This window comes from Lotus japonicus, chromosome 1 (assembly GCF_012489685.1).
Source record: "Lotus japonicus ecotype B-129 chromosome 1, LjGifu_v1.2".
Lineage (NCBI taxonomy): Eukaryota > Viridiplantae > Streptophyta > Magnoliopsida > Fabales > Fabaceae > Lotus > Lotus japonicus.
The window spans coordinates 10,464,050-10,487,319 of NC_080041.1; the positions used below are offsets into that span (position 1 = coordinate 10,464,050).

General features: G+C 34.8%; 1 long non-coding RNA gene across 1 annotated transcript; it reads right to left on the minus strand.

The window, feature by feature from the left end:
• Window positions 1-295: 295 nt before the first annotated feature.
• LOC130733547 (uncharacterized) lies at window positions 296-5,939 on the minus strand. Its single transcript, XR_009017490.1, has 5 exons — window positions 5,499-5,939; window positions 4,612-4,726; window positions 3,634-3,675; window positions 3,377-3,459; window positions 296-644 (listed from the first exon to the last, which is right to left on the minus strand). It is a non-coding gene; the product is annotated as an uncharacterized LOC130733547 (long non-coding RNA).
• Between the last annotated feature and the right edge of the window lie 17,331 nt (window positions 5,940-23,270).

Below are 23,270 nucleotides of genomic sequence, written 5' to 3' on the forward strand. Positions count from 1 at the left end.
TTTATGGCCAAAGTTTCAGGGTCATTAGTTGATGAAAATTTTAAAGTTAATAAAAAATGACGCAAGCTTTAATCTCCCTCACACTAATCCTCTTTTTTTTCCAACTTACATTCAACCACAACATCATGAAAAATAAGATCAAGAATCATGATTAATATAATGATGAATATCATGTCATTGCCAATGAATTTTTTTTATTCCTGGATGCCTCAGTCAATTAATAACTCACCCTCTACATATAAGAGAAAGGTGAAAGAATATGTAATTATCAACATGAGACTTGAAAAAGGCCAAATTAAAAAAAGTGAAACATTTCTGATATATAATATCCAAGTATCAATGTTCAAAAAAAAAATCCACGTATCAAACAACTTTTAGTACAAAGCATGTTTTGTATTAAATCGCATGACCCGCATGCAAGTCTCTCCGATCTACTACCTCAGACTGCGCCAGAACAACAATTAAATTCAAGGGAGAAAAAAAAACAAATTTGTTAATATTGAACATTCAGAATAGGACCTTGGAGCTGGAAGAACAGGTGAACGCATAGCAGTACTCGAGTTCGCAGCTCCTTGAAAAATGGAGGAGTATTTATAGATTCATTTAGGAAGCTTGCAGATGTTCATTCCAAAGGCAATCCAAATCTGCACATGATTCAGTATAATTCTTAAAAGAATGATGACAACTAAAATGACACGAAAATGATAATCGTTGATGCTTATCCAAGTTATCATCAATAGAAGGCAGATTTGAATTGCTATTTATATTTCCAGAAAATCCAGTAGACTGATAAGCCATTCCAGGATCAGTATTAGCATGGCCATTAGCATGTCTCAAGCTTTCACAAAGTACAACATCCATAGCTACGCCATCTAAAGGCCAATTAGTAACGTTAGGTTACCAAGAAAAAATGGTAATCACAACTTGAAAAGAGTTACATTTTAATAGAATCAACAACCTTACTTCTAATATTATAATATTAGAACCTGTTGGACTTCTTCAGCTTGAAAACTAAAACTCTTATCTATCAAATGAGGTGCTTTCAGAATCAAATTATAAAAAAATTGGCTCAAGTTTTTAGAAAGTTGTGATAAGACTGTCCTCAGTAACATTTTTGTTTAGTCTATATAAAGGGGTCTAATGGTCGTATTGTAAGAGGATGCATATTACATGGCAGAGTTCTTTTGTTTCTTTTGGTAAATAGCTCACAGAACATATTTTAGTTATCAAAACAATATACGCTTTCTTCTACTTCCAACCTGGGGTGAGAAGTGTTTCAAGTCTCATTCTTCTGTCAACATTTTAGTAGCCCATCCAAACTAATTGGTTCTAAATAAAGTGGAACATTAGGCCCACATCCACATAGACAAAAATGAAGTTCTTCATGTTCCCTTATGAATCATCATTTAATCCAGAAAGAAACTTTATCATTTCCTCAATTGGTGCATGCTACATGAGAAGGTAGATTTGGACATGCTACATGACATGATACTCCTCAATTAAAAATACTAAATAGACATAAAGCTAATGCGTAGTGGTTAGCTAACAAATAATGATGACCCTTAAACGCACTTAATGCATAATAACTCATGACCATTCGTTTCTGTAACTGCCAAACCTTTAATTAAAAGTGACTTTATTACTAACAGTAACTCCCATTTAAGTGATTTAATAGTGCTCAAAACAGAAGCTGAAAAATGATTAAATATCAGGACTATTTTAAACGGAAGAAGAGAAACAAAGCTGATTTTCTTAATTCTTGAAGATATATGTATATATGAGCCTCGAACTTACACTGGCCACATGAGCTTTCAGGACAGTAATTGGGTAGTGACATCGTTGTTGCTACCATAAAAGGTCTTTTGTTCATAATTTGCTCAGTTTATTATCCTCTATACACTAAATAAGGCTTTTTAAGTGCGTCGAAATAATAGAACTAATTAACATGAAGAAGATATGAATACATGTCGTAAGGATCTAATTAACATCCCTGAAGAGAACTTGTATCCTATATGTGTAAGATCAAGTTTTGATCTAGTAGTACAACTCTATGTTTTGATGATTACAAGTTAACCTTTTGATATGAACAATTGTGGTACTCTAACGTGTTTTTCTGAGTGTGCTATTTACAGGCTCTGACCCTGACTCAATTTCACACAAATCAGAAGCACTGTGTATAAAGGGTAACCCAAGCAACGCTTTCGCATTCACCATGTTCAGTATGAACAGTGGAAAAGCTTCAGAAGATCTGAAGCTATACAAACTCTGATGAGGACTCAGTCGCTAGAAGCTCTGATGATCCAGAAGTTCTGACAACCAAGAAACACTGAAGGTTCAGATGTTCTGATGGTGTAGAAGACTCTGAAGATCCAGAAGCTGAATAGTGGAAACTCTGATGTCCAGAAGCAAGAAACTCTGAAGGCCATGTTCTTCCCTCTGAGTTCAGAACCAGAAGATACAATGGTCAGAGGATCTGTGCTTTCCCTCTGACTCTGATCAACCGGCTTCACAAGTTCCAATACGAAGCATTCCTCTGATCAGAAGTCTCCTAGGTTAAAAGGTCGCGTCGCTATCCAAGTACAAAAGCATATGTACTATCCTGACGACCTACCTAACAGTCTCAGACACAGCAGAAGCTGGATTTTCCAGAACTGCCCTCCAACGGTAGCATTTCCCATGCAACGCTCAACCCTAATCCTTGGAGTATATATAGAGGCTGAAGATTGAAAGAAGCGGCTAAGAAACTAAGTTGAAGCAATACACACGCGCAAGACATATTCTAAGCTTTCTTTCATCTTGTAATTTATTTAGTTTACACTCAGCTTATTCAGAAGCATACCCTTGTAAACACCAACCTCAAACAGTTGTTTGATTTTCCTTAAGGGACCGGGTAGGTCAGTATCCTTAAGAAGACTAAGAGAGTGAATCTTAGTGGTGATTCCTTTAGGAGATCAAGGTTGATCGGATCCTAGAGAAGACTAAGAGAGTGAATCTTAGTGTGAGCTAAGTCAGTGTAATTGTTAGTCACTTGTAGGTTTCAAGTGCAGTTGTAACTCTTACCTGATTAGTGGATTGCCTTCATTCTAAGAAGGAAGAAATCACCTTAACGGGTGGACTGGAGTAGCTTGAGTGATTTATCAAGTGAACCAGGATAAAATCCTTGTGTGCTTTTCTATCTCTATCTTTTGCACTTAGTTCTCGAAAAGATTTGTTAAAATCTTTAAGGTGGTAGTTTTGTACTGAAAACGTTATTCAAACCCCCCCTTTCTACCGTTTTTCATACCTTCAATATGAATACAAATACATGAAGGAAACACATGTATCAATGATTCATAGATTATGTACACCAAAGAAGGAAAGAAGTCTTTCTACTCACCAAAAAACAAAAGGCTACAGACAGATGAATTCGAGAAACGGGAAACGGCACAGCAGAAGAGCAAAGCTTATGACACTGAAATCCTAGAAGAACACAGTCGACAAAACAACACATTGTGTAAGAACAGAGTAGTGAAAAAGCAAGGAGAACAAAGACGGAAAAGGTGAGCAAAATCAATATGTAGCCTTAAAATTAGTCACTTCGAGCAAATGTGAGCAATAAAGTGCCAAATAGAGAAGGAAAAAAAGGCAAATCACCTCATCAAGGTAAAAGCCAATTTAGAAAGCCTCGCTAGCGTTCTGCAAGACATATGCTTGTCAACCAACATAATTAAAGAGGCAAATGGAAAGCAAACTACGTAATAACAATAAAAAGCATATTAGGTTTATATCAGACCTTCAAAGACTTGCACATGTCAGGTGCATATATCATCCTTGTTTAAAACACATATGCTTCTAGTCATAATTAGACATCAAAACTATTAAATATAAATCAGTATGTAGCCTTAAAATTAGTCACTTTGAGAAATATTACTCACTTAGTTTTTTCTTCCTATCATTCTAGTCATAATCAGCTTCTATCTTTCTCGTTATTTTCATGATTTTAATGCCAAAACTTTGTGATGAGCCTATTTCAATTCAGCTTTGTACATAAATTTGAACTTCCCTATTTCTGATATCTTATTTGATCCTCAAGTATTCCATTGGTCACTTTTAAAGATTTCAACTCTAGTTCAAACTGTAAATTTTTTTTATTCTCGACATTTTCTCAATACTAAAATCACTCTTCTTTGGGCGTTAATTATACAATGAGGTTGTTGTTCCTCTTATTCAAGAGTATCCCCCTTTTCCGTTCTTCAATCTCTTATTTTTCAAAATTTTCTCCTATACAGTTATCTATATGTTTTAGACAATATACAAATAGATTTCAAAATTCCAATGTTAAATCACTCAAATCTGCCTCATGTTATGCTAGCTCTAATTGATTACATAGATAGAAGAGTTATATTTATCTAGATTAAGGGATACTGAGAGTACATTCTATTTATTTGTCTGCAGGAATCCTAAGATTTTCTAATCAGTTATGTATTTAATTGCTTGCAATATTAGAAAGAAAAATAATTCGCAACTTCGACTCACAAACTCCAATACAGTAAATGCTGCATTTGAAAACGAAGGCGTGAAATAGGTAACTTAGCGCATATGTATCAAATGGTCATTGCATGTGTAGTTTACCTCTTCAGAAGATTTGTGATCAGTACTTGCTTGGGAAAATCCAATCCTTATAAAGCACAAATGACATCTCCATAGAATTTCTTAAATGGCAAAAGTGTTGCTTCTAGAACGATACCTGCATTGATGTGGATTAGTTATGCAAGTTCATTTATCATCATGGTGTCATGAAAGTAAGGAGATGATACTTTTTCATCAAAAAAAAAAAAGAGACAATAATTTATAAATAGGCTGAAAGGACGCTCAACTTTCTCTTTGCAGTTATAATGAAGGGATAAAGGACCACATCAGTATGCAATATGTGAAAGTACAAAGAAATGTATATTATAAATAAAAGTTGTATGTCTGTGTTCATCTACATAACCTTTAGCCAACTGCAACATATTTACATTTGTCCTCAAACTTATGGCAGGGAGCTAAATTTTATGTCAGAAGAGCCAGATATGGATGGCATGAAAGAAGAGGTAGAAGTGTTCTTGAATCCTATAAGAAAAGCAGTATCTGAAATTCTAAATGAGTTTGATTTTTAAGGAATTGAACCACTATCTACCCAAATCATAAAACAATCATTTTGATTGGTGTCTAAAATCCTAAAGTTGCAATTGCAACAGTTAGATATGCAATCCAAGACCAAAGGGACAACAGGATTTAACTAACACAAAAATGGTGTGAAACATACCCTGCAGACACTGCAAACCAATAAGCCACCAAAAGAAGCAAAAGAAAAGCAATATTACAACACCCGGACATTTGGAAATAGATAGGACAACTCTATCAAGATAAAATTAAATAAAACAATGAATTTAATTTGTGTAAAAATAAACAGACAACATAAAGAACAATGTAAAAAGGAGAGACAAAATTATAAAAACAGTAATCATAAAAATCACCTAGAAAAGTCTATGGGGCAACGGCCAAAGTGGCGTCATGGAACAACCGCACGGTGGAGTTACTTCTGTCGTGCCCGACTTGGTGGAAGCTCTCGACAGGGTGCATATGGAAAGGTGAGGAGGTGGCTATTGATGGAGGTAAGAAGGAGGAGGTGACTATGATGGTTCTGTCTGGAATTTGAACAGTCATCAAAGCTGTGAAGGGAGGAGGGGATCTGGAGATTTCGAGAGTGGAAGGGAAAGCTGTGAAGGGGTAGGAAATTGCCTATTGATAGAGAAGGATTAGAGAATGAAAGAAATTACTTTTCCGATAGATGAAATGGAAGAGTGAAAGCTGCGGTGAGATTGCAATTTGCAGTGGAAGCAACGACATGTCACATCCATCTCTTCTCTATTCATTCCTAAAGAAATTGCTTTTTACCTTCACCAAACCTATCAAAGAGAGAAATAGAGGGACATAGGAGTGGTGGATGGACTGGGCGAGCCCCTAGAGGGGCAACGCCCAGTGTGTAGCCCGCCCCAAGGCGAGGGCCTGGCTTTAAGTTGGGCCTTAGCTTCGGAGGCCCAATTGGCCCAATAGGTAGTACCCAAACTCTATAAATAGGAGGCAGTTACCAATTGTAAGGGACTTTGGCTCATTTTATGAAATTACACATGAAATTCAGCATTCTCTCTCTCATTCTCATTCTCTCTCTAGCACAATTCACCACTCTCTAGGTACTATCCCTATCCTCAATGTTCATTCCTAGAACAGTGGATTCGTTAAAGAAAAAGTAAGAATTCATTCAAAATTACCTGTTAAAGTATGGGCCTGAACGAAAATTGATTAGATTGCCAAACCCCCTAGAGAAGAATTGAAACACAAAATAATCCTACGAAAATCCAGTCCTAGATAACACAAGTTCAATCAAAGTCAGTTACCTGAAGATCGCTCTCGAGCTCGTCAAGGCTCGTTGATTCATCACAGGCACACTACCTCACAAATCCAACGACGGAGAAGATTGCGAGGAAACGGAGGTGACAGAAACTTGATTCAGAAACGTGAATCGAAACGGAAAAGACACCACCATCTTGATTCAGAGGGATGCCACCATCTTCTGCCTTGAGCTCCGCCAGTTCCTCTCCCACGATTTTTCTTGCTCTCTCTTTTATGTTGATGCTGATGAAAACGGAAAACGGAAAGGAGCCATGAAATGGAAAACCGAACGTGCAAATACTGCGAGGAGATCTAAAGTGAAAAGGAAAAAAAAATCAAAGTGGCCAAGATTGAACACCACGGACGGCCAAGATTTGATCTCCAACTAATTATATTGAGATTTACTAAATTGTCCATGGAAAAATCCTAATTTATGTTCAATGATCTATTGAATTACACTTTTACCCTTAAGGCTGCAAAACTTTGCTTTTATATATAGTATAGATAGATTTTGAGAATTACATATAGATATCATCCTATATTTTGAAATTTTCTAATCAACTAGCCTTTATCCACCATGAAATTCTAGCCAAATGAAGATCCCACACCATTTCAGAACAGAATGCCTTACCATTAAAAACCATATTGTTTCTCTCTAACCAAATAGTCCAACAAAGAGCATACGGTATGATGTCCCATAAGATTTTGTCAATTTTTATTCTCCAATTCCCCCATTCCAGCAAAAGACTCTTCACGTTTTGGGGTGCGACCCACACCTGGCCCTCACGCTGCATTATACCACACCAGATCTGCCAAATCATTTCACAATGGATGAATAGGTGCGCAGCTGATTCCACAAACAAAGAACACAAGTTACAGATACCCTCTTCCGGTAAAATCACCCCCCGTGCCATCAAACAAGCCTTCGTTGCCACAAGATCCTTTTGCAACTGCCACATGAAAACACCAACCTTTGGAGGAATCAATTGCTTTATTGCTTTCGGAATCTGCCAATCTATGAAGCCAAATTTCTTATCCTCTACAGCTTTGCACAGCCCTTTCACCGAAAAGACCTCAACACTATCCCCCTTCCAGTACACCATATCATCTTCATTAGTAGGTATAATTTATTTATTTATTTATTTTATTATTATGATCGAAAACAGTTAAGTTTTTTGGGGAAATATCTTTCTGAGATGTTGTGGTTATTTTGTATGAATGTGATCATGATTAGATATGACTTTAAGTTGATTTAAATTTTTCAAAATAGAGGATGATATCTATATGTGTGTTTTTTTGGAAAACCAAAATATTATATAAATGATAAAATGAATGGGCTGGCCATGTAAGTCTCAAAATTTTTGAATAAATTAGGAGTTTTGCTTTTTTGACAACTTTTTGATAAAGTGATATAATATCTCATATTATCTAAAAATTAACGAGATAAAGATGGTCTTGTGATTATTTGAATAAGATGATGATAAAATATAATTTTGGGGACTACTACTCTATGTGCATCGAAAATTTGAACAAAAATTTAATAAGCATGAAAATTTAATTTTTGACTATATAATGATAGTTCTATTTGATTAATTTAAATTGAGATATATGTGTCTCGAATTTCTTGAAAGATTTTATCCTAAGTTTTGATTTGTAAAACTGTGGGGGTTCCATATAATTAGGATTTTTCCTAAGTGTTTGAATAATAGTAATATGCTATTATATTGTTAAAGGTCAATCTCTATGTGAAGATTTCTCCTAGAATTTCTTTTGGACAAGAGTGGATACTGGCTTGGCTAAGGTAAATGTAACTTTGATCTAGTGCGTGAGTTTGCATGTCTCTCTCCCTCTCTTTTGCATGATATTTGAGATGTAGGTGTTTTAATTGAGTGATGTTGGATTGATGTTTTGACATGCTTTGATTACTTTTGTTTTTGCTGATTTTTCTATGTTGATAGCATGTTTGTGTTATCATAAAAAAATGAATATGACTTGATTTGCCTTGAAACTTGTTGGCTGATTTTCTTATGGTATTATTTTTGAAGATGTTATTTTGAACATGATTTAAGTATGATATGTAAATTATATGTTTGCTGGAAAATTGAAGTATGTTGAGTTTCTCATAACATGATTTTGACTTGAAAACTTGATTATAAAGTTAAATTAGTATGAGTTTTGTTGCTGAAATTTTGCCTTAAAAATATCGATGATATTTACTTGTTGAATGTGACTTGTGAGTCACGAAATTTTTCTCTAAGTTGGCATGTAGGATAAATTTTGAAGTTGCAGTGCGATGGTTATTTGTCACATGCGATTGTCTCACCTAGTGGTGGTGTTTTGAATTACTCGACAACATAGTTGTCTTGCTTTGTGAGGCATTGATCGATCAATTTTGGTAGATGCATTTAGGACCAACTCTTATCTTTAATTTGAAATTGTTGATAATATATCTTTAATTTGAAATTGCTGATAATATATCTTTAGTTTGAAATTGTGATAAGATATCTTTAATTTGAAATTGTGGATGTAGTTATCTGTTTTTAAATTTGTGATATAGTTTGTTATTCTGTTATATGAAATTCAAATTTGTTGATATAGATATCTGTTTTTAAATTTGTGGATAGAGTTTGTTAGTTATGTTATTAGTTATGAATAAATTGATATGCTGTTTAAAATTTGAAAACTTATTAATATTGGAGATTAATGTTGAGTTGTTACCTCATCCAATTGGGTTATTTTGGTTTTTGAGTTAACCATTTTTTTTGTAGCTATTTGGGCGCTTAACGCTATTAGATCACGGACAACCGGATAGTGGAATTTGACCTTCAAGAGCAAGAGGAGTCCAAGACGTGGGCTATTGTTGCAGCGACTTGGACTCATCGTGCTCTTGAAGGTCAAATTCCACTATCCAACTACCCTGATCTAATACGGTCAAGCGCCTAAGTAGCAATTACCAAACAGAAAGAATTAACTCCAAAAATAAACAATAAGACCCTCAATCTTAGATTATTATATAATTAAAAATTATTATTATTTATATTATTATAATATTATTATTTGTTTGCTGGTTGATTTGTTGACTTATGTCTGATAGCTGCTAGTTGAGTTGTGCTGTCACCTAACTCACGATTGTTTTGTTGAAATGAGAAAATATTTGAAATACATGGTGTGCATGGAAAAATGAAAATATTTCCTTATGAAGAAATTTGTTTGGCTAGATTAAAATTTTGTTACATAAGAATTAATTTTTGAGACATAACTGATATTATTAAAAACCAAAATTGGTTAAAATAGATAAATAGGCTTGAAAATTATTTAATTAGTTATTTTAAAGCTTATAAAGAGGAGAAAAATTAAAATATTCCCATAAGAGCTGGAAATTTCGTGAATAGTGTTTAGGAGAGAGAAAGGGTGTGGTAGTTGGCTTAATTTTAATTTTAGGAGATAATCGTGTACATATCTTGGACAAATCTTTTTGAAAACTGAAAAGAGTTGATATTCGAGAAACAATATTGAATAGACATATGAATATTATCAAAAATAATTATTTTTGATACAAATAATTTTTAGTTGATTTATCTAATACCTGTTAAAATAAGTAAACTAGTAACTATATCTTGAGAAATATGTTTTTAAAATTCGGAAGAGAAAATATTAGAAAAATTAGAAACCATCTGAAGGTGATAGATAATTATTTAGAAAATATAAAATAGAAAATAAATATTTTCAAAATTTTAATATTTTTCCTAATTAATTAGTTATTCTAGAATTACTAGATAAAGAGGGAAAACTTGATTATTTTAGGTTTAAATCTTTGGAGAAAATTTCAAAATAGAAGGATATTAGACATCAATTGTTTGATCAGTTTTAATGTGTGACATGAAATTATTTTATTTTGATAATTTTTAAATAAGAATCAGTTGGGATTCTATCTGAAGATTTGAAATTTGGGCTATTTGATAAATCAAAACTTGAGTTAAAGATGGGATAAAATGATTTATTATAAATATGAATTTTTCTAGAAAGAGAATACTCTTTGACACCAAGGAATCAAAATTATTAAAAATATTAAATTAGATTTCCTTTTAAAATAAATTACTTGATGAGCAAGTAAAAGTTTTAATATAAATAAAGGACTTTGGTGAAACTTTTCATTCATCCCCAAGAGCAGAAAAATCTCTCTCTCACCCTTATATTTAGGAACTTTCCTTCATTGGGAGAGTCTCAATTTTCTTTCTCTTTTGTGGAGAAAAACCTTAGCATTCTTCCTTCTAGTTGATCGAGCAGTATCATTCTAAGAGGAGAAGATGGAGTTTTCTAGTGGAGCATCAAGAACAACTTATCTTCATCCTTTTCTTTTGAGTGTCGAGTTCCTCGACAATGATACCTTGACGGAGGACAATTTTGTAAGCTTTGGGAGACACTGCCTTCTTATTTTAAGCCAAGGTAAGGGTGACTTCTGTCTAGTGCATGCGTTTGTATGTCTTTATCCTTTTCTTGCATGATATGTGAAGTGAAGGTGTTCAAGGCGTAGTATTGATTGATTATTTGTCTTGATATGTTGTTTCATTTTGTATTGATAACATGTTTACTTTTGTTGAATCGTTTTTTGGGCGGAATATTAATTATGTTGTTCGTTGGGAAAATTAATGGAATTAACTTGTAGGTTATTTGTTAGGTTAAGGGGATGAACCTATATCTTGTTGTTGGTGATTTGATTAAGGGGATAAAACTTAATCTTGTTGATTGTTGTTATGTTATCATCTATTTCGAATTTTAATGATATGTTGTTATCTTATTTTATTTCAAATTTTGAGGTTATGGTTGTTAGTTTGGGATTGTTATTATTGTTGTTATCTATTTGAGTTTTGAACCTATGTATGGATTGAAATTCAGTTATCTTCTTGTTGTTGTCCTTGTTTTTCGAAGTTAACTCATTCTATTTGGTATTTATTATGTGGGGGCTTAACGCTTTAGACGGTGGGTCGTCAAGTGGTGAAGTTCGACTTTCTTAACAACAAGGGGTTTGATGGACTTCGACTTTTATTAGATAAATTATTAAAATGAAATATATCTAATAAAATTTCCACTTGGCAAGAATCTCGCCTTTGCCGCCTCACACTTTCGTTGCCCAGCCGCATAGCTACGTCGAAGTCCATCAAACCCCTTGACGACTCACATAACAAATAACAAACATAAAGGGTTAACTTCGAAAATCAAGGACAACAACAAGAAGATAACCGAATTTCAATCTATACATATGTAACAAGAAGATAACCTAATGATAACACTTTGGTACCAAAGACATTTGCATAGGGTCTCACTTGAGTCATATTTGTTATTTTAACATGGTTATGTTAGGCCTTAAGGAGCTATTGATGCTAATTAATGTTAAATGTGACAGTTTTGGAGAGATTTGATGTTGTGGTATTTGGAGACAAATATATTTTGTTTTACTTGAGCTGTTAATTATGAGATATTGTCATAACTGTGAAATTGATTGATTAAATTAAATTACATAAATTATTTTTCTTAGTTAAGTGTAAAGAATTTATGTGTAATATATACAAGCTTTTACAATTACTTATTATTATGCTTATCCATATGATATGAGTTCTCACCCTTCTGTTGGAATTATGTTCTTTGCGACATTGCTCAGGTACCGAGGATAGTGGAGCTTCTCGCAAGAGTTAGTCGGAGGAGCTAGTCTTTTATTTATATTTTAGTTGTGGGAGTCATGCTCTATTATGTAACACGGGGAAACGTTTAGTATTGTACCTGGATGTTAAGAGATATTTCGTGTACTCGCTTTATTTATTTTTTGAATTATGTTAAATTTTGGAGTTGAAAATAAATCCGTTGTGTTATGCATATGATGTTGAGACATCAAAGTTGAAAATTTATATCTATATATTATAAGCATGACAAGTGTTTTGATTTATGTTTCTGAGAGTAAAATGCGCATAAATCATATTTATTCTCCAGAAACATAAATCAAAACACCTGTCATGCTCATAATATATAAATATAATTTTTCAACTTTGATGTCTCAACATCATATGCATAGCACATCGCATTTATTTTCATTTCCAAAATTTAACATAATTCAAAAATAAATAAAGAGAGTACACCCAATATCTCTTAACATTCAGGTACAATACTAAACGTTTCCCTGTGTTACATAACAGAGCATGACTCCCACAACTAAAATATAAATAAAAGACTAGCTCATCCGACTAACCCTTGCGAGAAGTTTCACTATCCTCGGTACTTGAACGATGTCGCAAAGAACATCATTCCAACATAAGAGTGAGAACTCATATCATATGGATAAGCATAATAATAAGTAATTGTAAAAGCTTGTATATAAATTCTCCACAATTAACTAAGAAAAATAATTTATGTTATTTAATTTAATCAATCAATTTCACAGTTATGACAATATCTCATAATTAACAGCTCAAGTAAAACATAATATAATTGTCTCCATACCATAACATCAAACCTCTCCAAAAATGTCACATTAATCATTAATTAGGATCAACAGCTCCCTAAGGCCTAACATAACAATTTTACAATAACAAATATGACTCAAGTGAGACTCTGTGCAAATGCCTTTGTTACCAAAGTGTTATCATTAGGTTATCTTCTTGTTACATATGTATAGGTTGAAATTCGATTATCTTCTAGTTGTTGTCCTTGATTTTCGAAGTTAACCCTTTATGTTTGGTATTTTTTATGTCGGCGCTTAACGCTTTAGACGGTGAGCCGTCAAGTAGTGAAGTTTGACTTTCTTGACCTCAAGGGGTTTGATGGACTTCGACGAAGCTATGCTGCTGGGCAACGAAAGTTTGAGGTGGCGAAGACGAGATTCTTTCCATGTGGAAATTTTATTAGATAGATTACATTTTAATAATTTATCTAATAAAATTCGAAGTCCATCAAACCCCTTGTTGTTAAGAAAGTCGAACTTCACCACTTGACAGCTCACCGTCTAAAGCGTTAAGCGCCTACATAACAAATACCAAATAGAATGAGTTAACTTTGAAAAATAAGGACAATAACAAGAAGATAACTGAATTTCAATCCATACATAGGTTCAAAATTCAAATAGATAAAGACAATAATAACAATCTCAAACTAACAACCAAATCCTCAAAATTTGAATTAAAATAAGATAACAACATATCATTTAAATTTGAAAAAAGATGATAACATAACAGCAATCAACAAGATTAAGTTCTATCCCCTTAATCAAATAACCAACAACAAGAGGTCCATCCCCTTAACCTAACAAATAACCTGCATGTTAATTTTGTTAATTTTCCCAACGAACAACATAATCAATATTCACCCTAACAAATGATTCAACAAAAGTAAGCATGTTATCAATACAAAAAGCAACAACATATCAAGAAAAATAATCAAGCAATACAACGCATTGAACACCTTCACTTCACATATCATGCAAGAAATTGATAAAGGCACGCAGACGAACGCACTGGACAGAAGTCACCCTTACCTTGACCTAAAATAAAAAGCAGTGTTTCCCAAAGTTTACAAAATCGTCCTCCATCAAGGTATCCTTGTCGAGGAACTCGACACTCAAAAGAAAAAGATGAAGATTAGTTGTTCTTGATGCTCCACTAGAAAACTCCATCTTCTCCTCTTAGAATGATACCGATCAATCAACTAGAAGGTAGAAGGCTAGGGTTTTTCTCCACAAAAGAGAAATAAAATTGAGACTCTCCTAATGAAGGAAAGTGCCTGAATATAAGAGTGAGAGAGTGATTTTTCTGATCTTTGGGATGAATGAAAAACTTCACCAAAGTCCTCTATTTATACTAAAACTTTTACTTACTCATTAAGGGCCCGTTTGGTGGTCAGGATAGGATATGATATGTGAAAAGGATAAGAACAGGATATGATAAGAGCAGGATAGACTCTTATCATATCATGTGTATGAGGTGCACATGATAAGGACAGAATATGATAAGGAAAAAAGTATCAGATTTATATTTGAATAAAAAATACATTTAAAAATTGATCATTCTATTAAATTTAATTTCTTTACATTTTCATGAATAGTCTATATTTTAAAATAAATAAAATTAATTTAAATTTTATTAATTAGCCTATTTTATTGTTTTGAAGATAGCATATATTTTAAATAAAATTATACAGCTAACCAATTGGTTTTCATTTAGTTGTGACACGTGATAATTAACAATAAAAGTTAACTAAATTAAGATTATTATTATTTCAAAAGTACTTTATATTCAAATTATTATAAAAGTAGATAAATAATTTTTTAATAATAGGAGATGAAAGTATTAAATTAGTCTATTATTATTAATAAATCAATATTTGTAAGTGAGTAGTCTATTTTACTATTTATGAATAATAATTTTGTTTATTTTTTATTTTAGTTAAATTAATATTTTTATATTTATTAATTAATATTATGATAAATTGTAAATTATATTATATTAAAATAAATTAATTTAAAGTTAGGATACTGAAAGAAAATATATAACTGATATTCTATTATGTTCTATCCTAACTCCTCCCTCAGGATAACTTTTACACATGATTGACAAGATATGATAGGAGACGGGATAGTGTTATCCTATCATGCTGGCGCAACAAACATCAGATAACAACATGATATGATTATTATCCTGTCCTATCCTATCCTGTCCTGGTCACCAAACGGGCCCTAAGAAATTTATTTTAAAAAGAAATCTAATTAAATATTTTTAATAATTTTGATTCCTTGGTGCTAAAGAATATTCTCTTTCTACAAAATTTCTTATTTATAATAAATCATTTTATCCCACTTTTAGCCCAAGTTTTGGTCTATCAAATAGCTCAAATTTCAAATTTTTAGATAGAATCCTAACTTGTTCTTATTTAAAAATTCTAAAAATTTCATATCACACATAAAAAAACTGATAAAAAAATTTATCTTTAATATCCTTCTATTTTGAAATTTTCTCCAAAGATTTAATCCTTAAATAATCAAGTTTTTCCCTCTTTATCTAATAATTCTAGAATTAACTAATTAAATAGGGAAAAATATTAAAATTCCAAAAATATTTATTTTCTATTTTCTAAAATGATCATCAATCACCTTCAGATGGTTTTCTAATTTTTCTAATATTTCCTCTTCCGAATTTTAAAAATATATCTCTAAAGATATAGTTTCTAGTTTACCGATTTTTACAATTATTAGATGAATCAACTAAAATTTATTTGTATAAAAAATTATTATTTTTAATAATATTCAAATGTATTTGCAATATTTTTTTAATAATATCATCTCTTTTCAATTTTCCAAAAGATTTGTCCAAGATATGTACAAGATTATCTCCTAAAATCAAAATTAAGACAACTACCACACCATTTCTCTCTTCTAAACACTATTCACGAAATTTCCAACTCTTATGGGAATGTATTAATTTTTCTCCTCTTCCTAAGCTTTAAAATAATTAATTAAATAATTTTCAAGCGTATTTATCTATTTTAACCAATTTTGGTTTTTAATAACAGCAGTAATGTCTCAAAAATTAATTCATATGCAACAAAATTTAATCTAGCCAAATAAATATCTCCATAAGAAAATATTCTCATTTTTCCATGCATCCCATGCATTTCAAATATTTTCTCACTTCAACAAAATAATTGTGAGTTAGGTGGCAACACAACTCAACAGACAGCAATCACACTGCCACTTCAAAATTTCAAATCCTATATGTCAAGTTAGAGCAAAATTTCGTGACTCACAAGTCACATTCAACAAGTCCAAATTGTTCCAAGAACAAGTAAATATCATCGATATTTTTAAGGCAAAATTTTAGTAACAAAACTCAAAACAATTTAACCCAATAATCACGTTTTCAAGTCAAAATCATGCTATGAGAAACTCAACATACTTTAATTTTCCAGCAAGCATAATTTATATATCATGCTTAAATCGTGTTCAAAATAACATCAACTTCAAGAATAACACCGTAGGAAAATCAGCCAACAAGTTTCAAGGCAAAACAAGTCATGTTCATTATTTTATGATCACACAAATATGCTATATACATAGAAAAATCAGTAAAAACAAAAGTAATCAAAGCATGTCAAAACATCAATCCAACAACACCCAATTAAAACACCTTTATCTAAAATACCATGCAAAAGAGGGGGAGTGTAACACCCCGATTTCGGTGGCGTCACTTTAGTAACTCAAGAATAAAAAAAGCGGAAAAGCAGGTATTTTTTTTCGTTTTGTTTAAATATAAAGACTTGTCGAAATAAAGACTCATCCCAATCGCGATTAACAGCGATTAATATACAATACTATTACAGTCCTGCTGTAACTAAAAGCATCGTCACGAGTGTCCTCCAGTGACGGCAAGGTTTACAAGTTTTCAGAAAGCATAATTAGTTCGAAATATTAAACAAGTGACACAAAGGAATAGTCAGCCCCAGATGGCCGCCTCTAGACCTCTACAACCGACTACTCCATGGGATTCCCAACTACGGAGAACCACACGAAAGTAACGTGTCGGAGACTACCCTGTCCCAAAAGTACAAATGACGAATCAGAGCTATGACTCTAACAACCAACTCAAAGACTCTAACCACCCATATCCCACACTACTTTCATCGACCCTTCCTCGATCAGGCATGAAGTCCGGGTCCTCGTCGACAGCTTCAGTAATAGTCATTTCGCTCCGGGTCTTTCCCGCACAACGAATCATCACGAACCGGCTGACGGACGCCTGGCAGCAGGCCGACCGCCCAAACACAAACATACAAACAAAGCCAGGGCGCTAGGGTCAACTCACGGAATAAAATAGATAATACAAACAACATGTGACAAAGGGGGTATATATATATGTTGTATATATATACATATAAGTCATGTATTGCCTACCCTAAGGTTGATACATAGCATGTTTATCAACATAAAGTCATCAAGATATATATATATATAACAATGTTTATCAACAACAAATCACAATAACATCAACAAGTATAGTTAGGTGCATGGCGTGCCAATGCAATGTCATGCTCAAAAGATGATCCGGATAAAATGTCACCATCTCGATGGATGGGACAAGCCAAGCATCTCGCTCCGCTAAAGCATCTCGCTTTTATGAAGCAACACGCTCCTGGGAAGCAGCACGCTCTTGTGAAGCAGCTAGCTCCAATGGGGCATCTAGCTCCGTTGAAGTCCGATCTGAGATCGTCCTTCGGAAAGCAGCACACTTTCCAAGAAATGTATGCATGAGTGCAATATGGTTACCCAAACAACGAAACGTCCTCACCAAGGTACGCGTGTCTAGCTAGAGTACATTGTCTCTACAATACCCTAAGGTAAACAAGGAAGTGCTAGTCGCACTTGGTAACTTTCCTAGTCACTTTGGCTCACCGTCTCGATGGCCAACCAAACTGCTTCACGAGCAAAAGAATGCATCTCGCACTCAGTGACCTTTCAAGTTACCCTGGCTCACCATCTCGATGGCCAAACAACTCATCAACGATTAGAGAGAATGCTGCTCGCATTCAGTGACCTCTCGTCACAATGGCTCATCTTCTTGATGACCCAACCAACACTTAACAAACAAGGAGTGACATCTACACTCAGTGACTTCTCGTCACAATGGCTCATCTTCTTGATGACCCAACCAAATGCTCAAGGAGCAATTAGTGTCATCCGCACTCAGTGACTGTCCCAGTCACAACACTAGGATCGCCGACACTTCCCGTTTTCCAAACTCATTTCAGATCCTAAGTCTTTCCCAAGAAATTATCATCATTATTTAAAAGTGTTCTATCTTTGATTAGTGTATTATGAATTTCATTTACAAATCAAGTTTTGGTTCCTTTTGTTTCAAAACTCTATAAGTAAAAGATCTCAATAAACCCAAGTAATTCCCCAGGAAAGTCTCGATCCTAAAATGACTATGGCTTAGACCTCCGGTCAGAGCCTGCCTAACATTTCCCAAACCTCGTCATTAGCATGGTAAAACATCACGTTTTCCCACACTCCGAAATCATATAATCATGTACTATCTCAAGTCAGTACAATTCAATAGAGCCTATGCAGGACATCGTAAACTCAACAGCAGTAATGGCATATAGCTCAGTTCAATAACAATATCAATATAACAGTAATTCAGTGCGGAAATCATAAGACGGAAACCAGTAAACGGCCGAAGCCTCTCAGAAAACGAAGACACACGTCTCATATAAGTTTTACTCGGCCGAAGCCTCCAGAAAACATTTTCCAATTTCAAGCGATAAACAATATCCAAGCAATATTCAATATCAAACAATATTCAAGTCGAATTTATCGACGCCTACAATACAATAGCTAGTAAGTAAGTTGCCCTAACCTCGAGTTGTTGCAGTCTCGCGGTGTAGGTCTCCCTCACAAGCTTGTTCAGTCAATCCCAAAGTTTCCACAATTGAACCTTTGAGCAAACAAGGCAATAATGAATCAACACAAGTCGATACAGTCGAAACAATCCTAACTAATGTTCGACAAAGCTCAAGAAACTTCAGAGTACAACATTTAGGCACGAATGGAAGGGCTTCCCCCGAATGGATGAGTTTTGACTCGATTCAGGTTTTGTACAAAAACACTTTATTCGCTAAAACGTGCATAACTCGAGCTACAGAACTCGGAATGACACGAAATCGGAGCCAAAATTTCTACAATTGAAAAAGCTACGCAATGGCTCAGGTCATAGAGACCCAAAAATTATTTTTGGACACGGTACCCAAGCAAATAGGTTTCGGCCACTATGGAAAATAGGGTTTTCGAACTTTTTCTTCGATCTAAATCAATTCCTAGGTATTCTTAGGCGATATCTAGGCCAGGGAAACTCTCAGAAAAATTATCGGGTCGAAAACTAACACAGGGGTATTTTGGTCAATATTTTTAGCTCGGAAAATCAAAAATTCGAATTTTGAAAAACTAATCGGATGGAAATGTCACTAACGACGTTTATGACAACTAATCCTACTGACACTAAGCTAAGTCGTGAGTTCTAAACCGAAAGGATGAGACTTTGCCCCAAAAATGGGTATTTGAGGTAAAAATTGATTCCGGCGGAATTTCGGCGACAGAATGAAAAATGTAATCCGACAGAACTACTCTTGGGCACGTAGGGAAGATGTTTAGACAGAGAAATCAAGCTATTTGGACAATTTTACAAAAAGCTCCAAACTTTGAGCTCAGAAAAACATAGAAAAAGTCGACAGATCTGACGATCAGAAGTGAGGGATAGTAACTATACCTCGATGTCTTCGATTAGCAACGAACGGCGAAACGATCGGGCAAGAAACTGCGAAAATCTTCTTCTCCTCTCCTCCTCCTCAAGCTCTCGGCCTCTTTCTCTCAAAGGTGGGAATTTTTTGTTTTTTTTTTCATTTTCCACCTATTTATAGGATTTGGAAAATGCGGAAAAATGATTATTTCGCGATTCCGATTTTTCCTACTGATTCCAACGTATTTTAGACACGATATTCTTCCCGCTGAATCTTCTAATTTTTCAAAGAAATATCAGTATGATTTTTGGTTTTCGAGGCTTGTTTTTAATGCTTACCGGCATTAAAAATGCACTTTATGCACTTTATGATATTGACCTCGGATGCAGAAACTTCCTTCTGAAGAAAGATTGGAAACATCAAGAGAAAAGGGTGTACGCGTGTGGAATCTTCGTTTGAAGCTCCGAATAGAAAAAGTCTTCATCGTCCGTAGATTTTAGGGTTTCTGAACTATCAGGGATTCCGTTTCGGCAAACTTCCGAGAATTGGAATTTGACGTTCGTACATTCCAGGGTTTCGCATCGAAATACTTGTTTATAGACGAATAAGAGAAATTCTAACATTTCTCTGAAGATTTTTGGAATTAGTTTCCATCGCGTCCTAAAGTGTAAATTAGCTATTTACTAGTGTCTTTGACCTAGGCTTAGGCGAATATTAGTCGTGCTATAACTCTTATCGGTTTTGGTACAATCCTTGAACTTTTCCTGAACCTTCTCCTTCATAAATTCATTTCATCCAATAAACTCTTGTTCAGGTTTCCCTTTACGATACATCGAACTTATTCGTTAATAAGGAATTTCACTAATTTATTCTAAGCTTAAAATCTTGGGTCTCACATTACTACCCTCCAAAAAGAAAGTTTCGACCTCGAAACTTACGGTTCAGTAGAAATTCCGGGTACTGTTCCAAATGATGGTCACCAATGCTAATTGGCGGCGTTTTCGAAAGACAGTTCATCTTTCAGCTCTATGTCGTCCGGCTCGACCACTCGTGTCGGTCTATGTTGGAAATAATATTGGTTGGCACCCTGTGCAATCGCACAGCCTTATCCACTCGCTCATTTACTTTCGTTCGTCCGATATTCTGCTTATAACTCGTACACCTCTACCATTCCAGAGTGAATGTTCAACTTGTCCTTGTGATCTTCACTCATGTTTCAAAACTTAACTCGATCGCGCTATAACTCATAGACGAACAATTCCCTTGGAATCTACTAGTCCATTAATCATTACCTCTAACTTCGTAACTATCCTTATTCGCACCTTGAAATCAATCTTCTACTTAGTCATCATTCAAATTAAAACTCGACTTGAGTCTTAATACTTTGTGCATCGCTAGACCCAAACCCTCTTAACATCCATTCATCAGCAACTTATAAGCTAATCATCATATCAATATCTTACAATCCATCATTGTCATCTCTCCTTTTTCGAGACTTCCCTTACTCGAACCATAAAACCAACCTTTACTTATTCACAACCCACTTTACAATTATCTAAAATCCTTAACACTTCCCCCAAATCCGAACTTATTCCCTAGAAGATCAAATCATAACTGTACCTCGGGAATCTTAACTAGTCATTTTATCATCCGATCCCTCAACATTCTGAGGTTTAACTACAATCGTTAATGCTAACACCACTAAATCTCCTATTCGAACAGGATTTTCACCTCCCAAGGTCAATCTTAACCCTAAGATCCTCACTTAACTTAGTGAAATTTACTTGCTACCCTAGCATGCAACATCGAAATCCATAACAAAGCTCCATTCATTCTTAGACTCTAAGAAATTTGTCCACATACAACAACCTCAAGTATTCATCTTAATACTAACTCTTTATTTCTGTAACTAGATCGTCCTCCAATCAATCCGATACTTAGTCTCTCGATCAAAACCTGACAAACCTTGAGTCCTAAACACTTAAGGCAAGAATTATAGACTTAGACCTAAACTTTTACCAAGTTTGGACCTCAAATGTCCTTTAATTCTTCAATACTTCTTAAATGAATATCCATTTCTTAAAACTATAACTCCTTCGCAAGCAAACAAATATTTCACGCGAACTTTACCCCCCAACTCAACCAGTCCTCGATCCAATCAAATCAACCTCACCAATCCATCTATCAAAGTCCATTGCCAGTTCTGATTCCGAATATCACCCCCCTCAATATTAAGTTGATCCGGCCTAATACTTCGAAGGTGAAGGTTTAGAAAAACCCACTAGAACAGTCGATGAGTTCCTAACATCCAGTAGTTTCAATTACCCTGATATTAAATCCTCAATGATGCCGCTACGGAACTACACACTCTCGACATCATACGTATACTATCCATACGACATCTCTCTGAGATTCATCCTTCAGCTTCTAACTTCTTGTTAAACGCATCGGTGCAAGACTACTTTCTAGGCTTAACGTGTTATTCTAAACCTCGTGTAACTTCTATAGTTTAAACACGAGCAATGTAACACCCAGATTTCGGTGGCGTCACTTTAGTAACTAAAAGAAATACTTAATGCGGAAAAACGTGAATATATTTTTTTTCTCGATAATACAAAATTAAAATTGAAAGAAATAGAACTTGACAACAGAAGATAACAGAACTAATATACAATAATAATTACAGCCCCCGCTGTAAGTAGTAAACCACGTCACGAGTAACCCTCCAGTGACGGACAGCAAAAGAGAGTAACGCCCGAAGGCAAAAGGTACATTTCAAAAGAAAAGGTTAAGTGTCTGCAACACAAACCCTCAAAATGAGAATAAGTCAGCCCAGATGGCCTAAAACAAGACCTCCTAGCCCAACCAACTCTCTGTGATTTCCGTAAAGAGAACCACAAGAAAAGCTAAAGGTCGGGGACCTACCCTGCCCAAAACGAAAGACTGAACATCAGAGCCAAGACGCTTCTCCTACACTAATCCCAACTATGCATCCCCAAGATCGTCGTCTGAATCTGAATCCAAGACGACTATGTCGATGACTGCATCGGTCTCCACAGCTGGTTGCGCGGGTTCTGCACCCGATCCCAAGTCAACAGCAGCCGCGACAGTGGGTGAACTAGTGCCTGAAGAAGTCCCTCCCACAGGCACCTCCTCCGAGGGGTCCTCGTCGTTCGAAGGCGACGGTGGTGGTGGTACTCCCAGTCCAGTCCCGCAGTGTACACCCGGTGGCAAGTTGAAGCTGACAGTGTAGTGCCTCCAAACTCCGTGCGTCAGGCTTGGTATCCGGTCAATGCGATCCTCCATTATTCGCCCCGAATAGATAGCTCGGTGGCCGGCGGGGTCGACCACCCATGAGCCCGGGGTGTCTTGGTCCAACATCTCAAACCTGGTCCCCCTCGAAGGGACGACCGTCTCGTACCAGTACGCCATACTCGACTGACAATGGCGTAGTCCGCCCAAACACACACAGAAGACGCGAGGGTCAACTCCAAAAAATTATATAATTAATAAAACCAGATATATAGGATAATAATTATTGAGCCTCTCAGGCTTATAAGTTTAGGGATAACATCCTAGGGTTG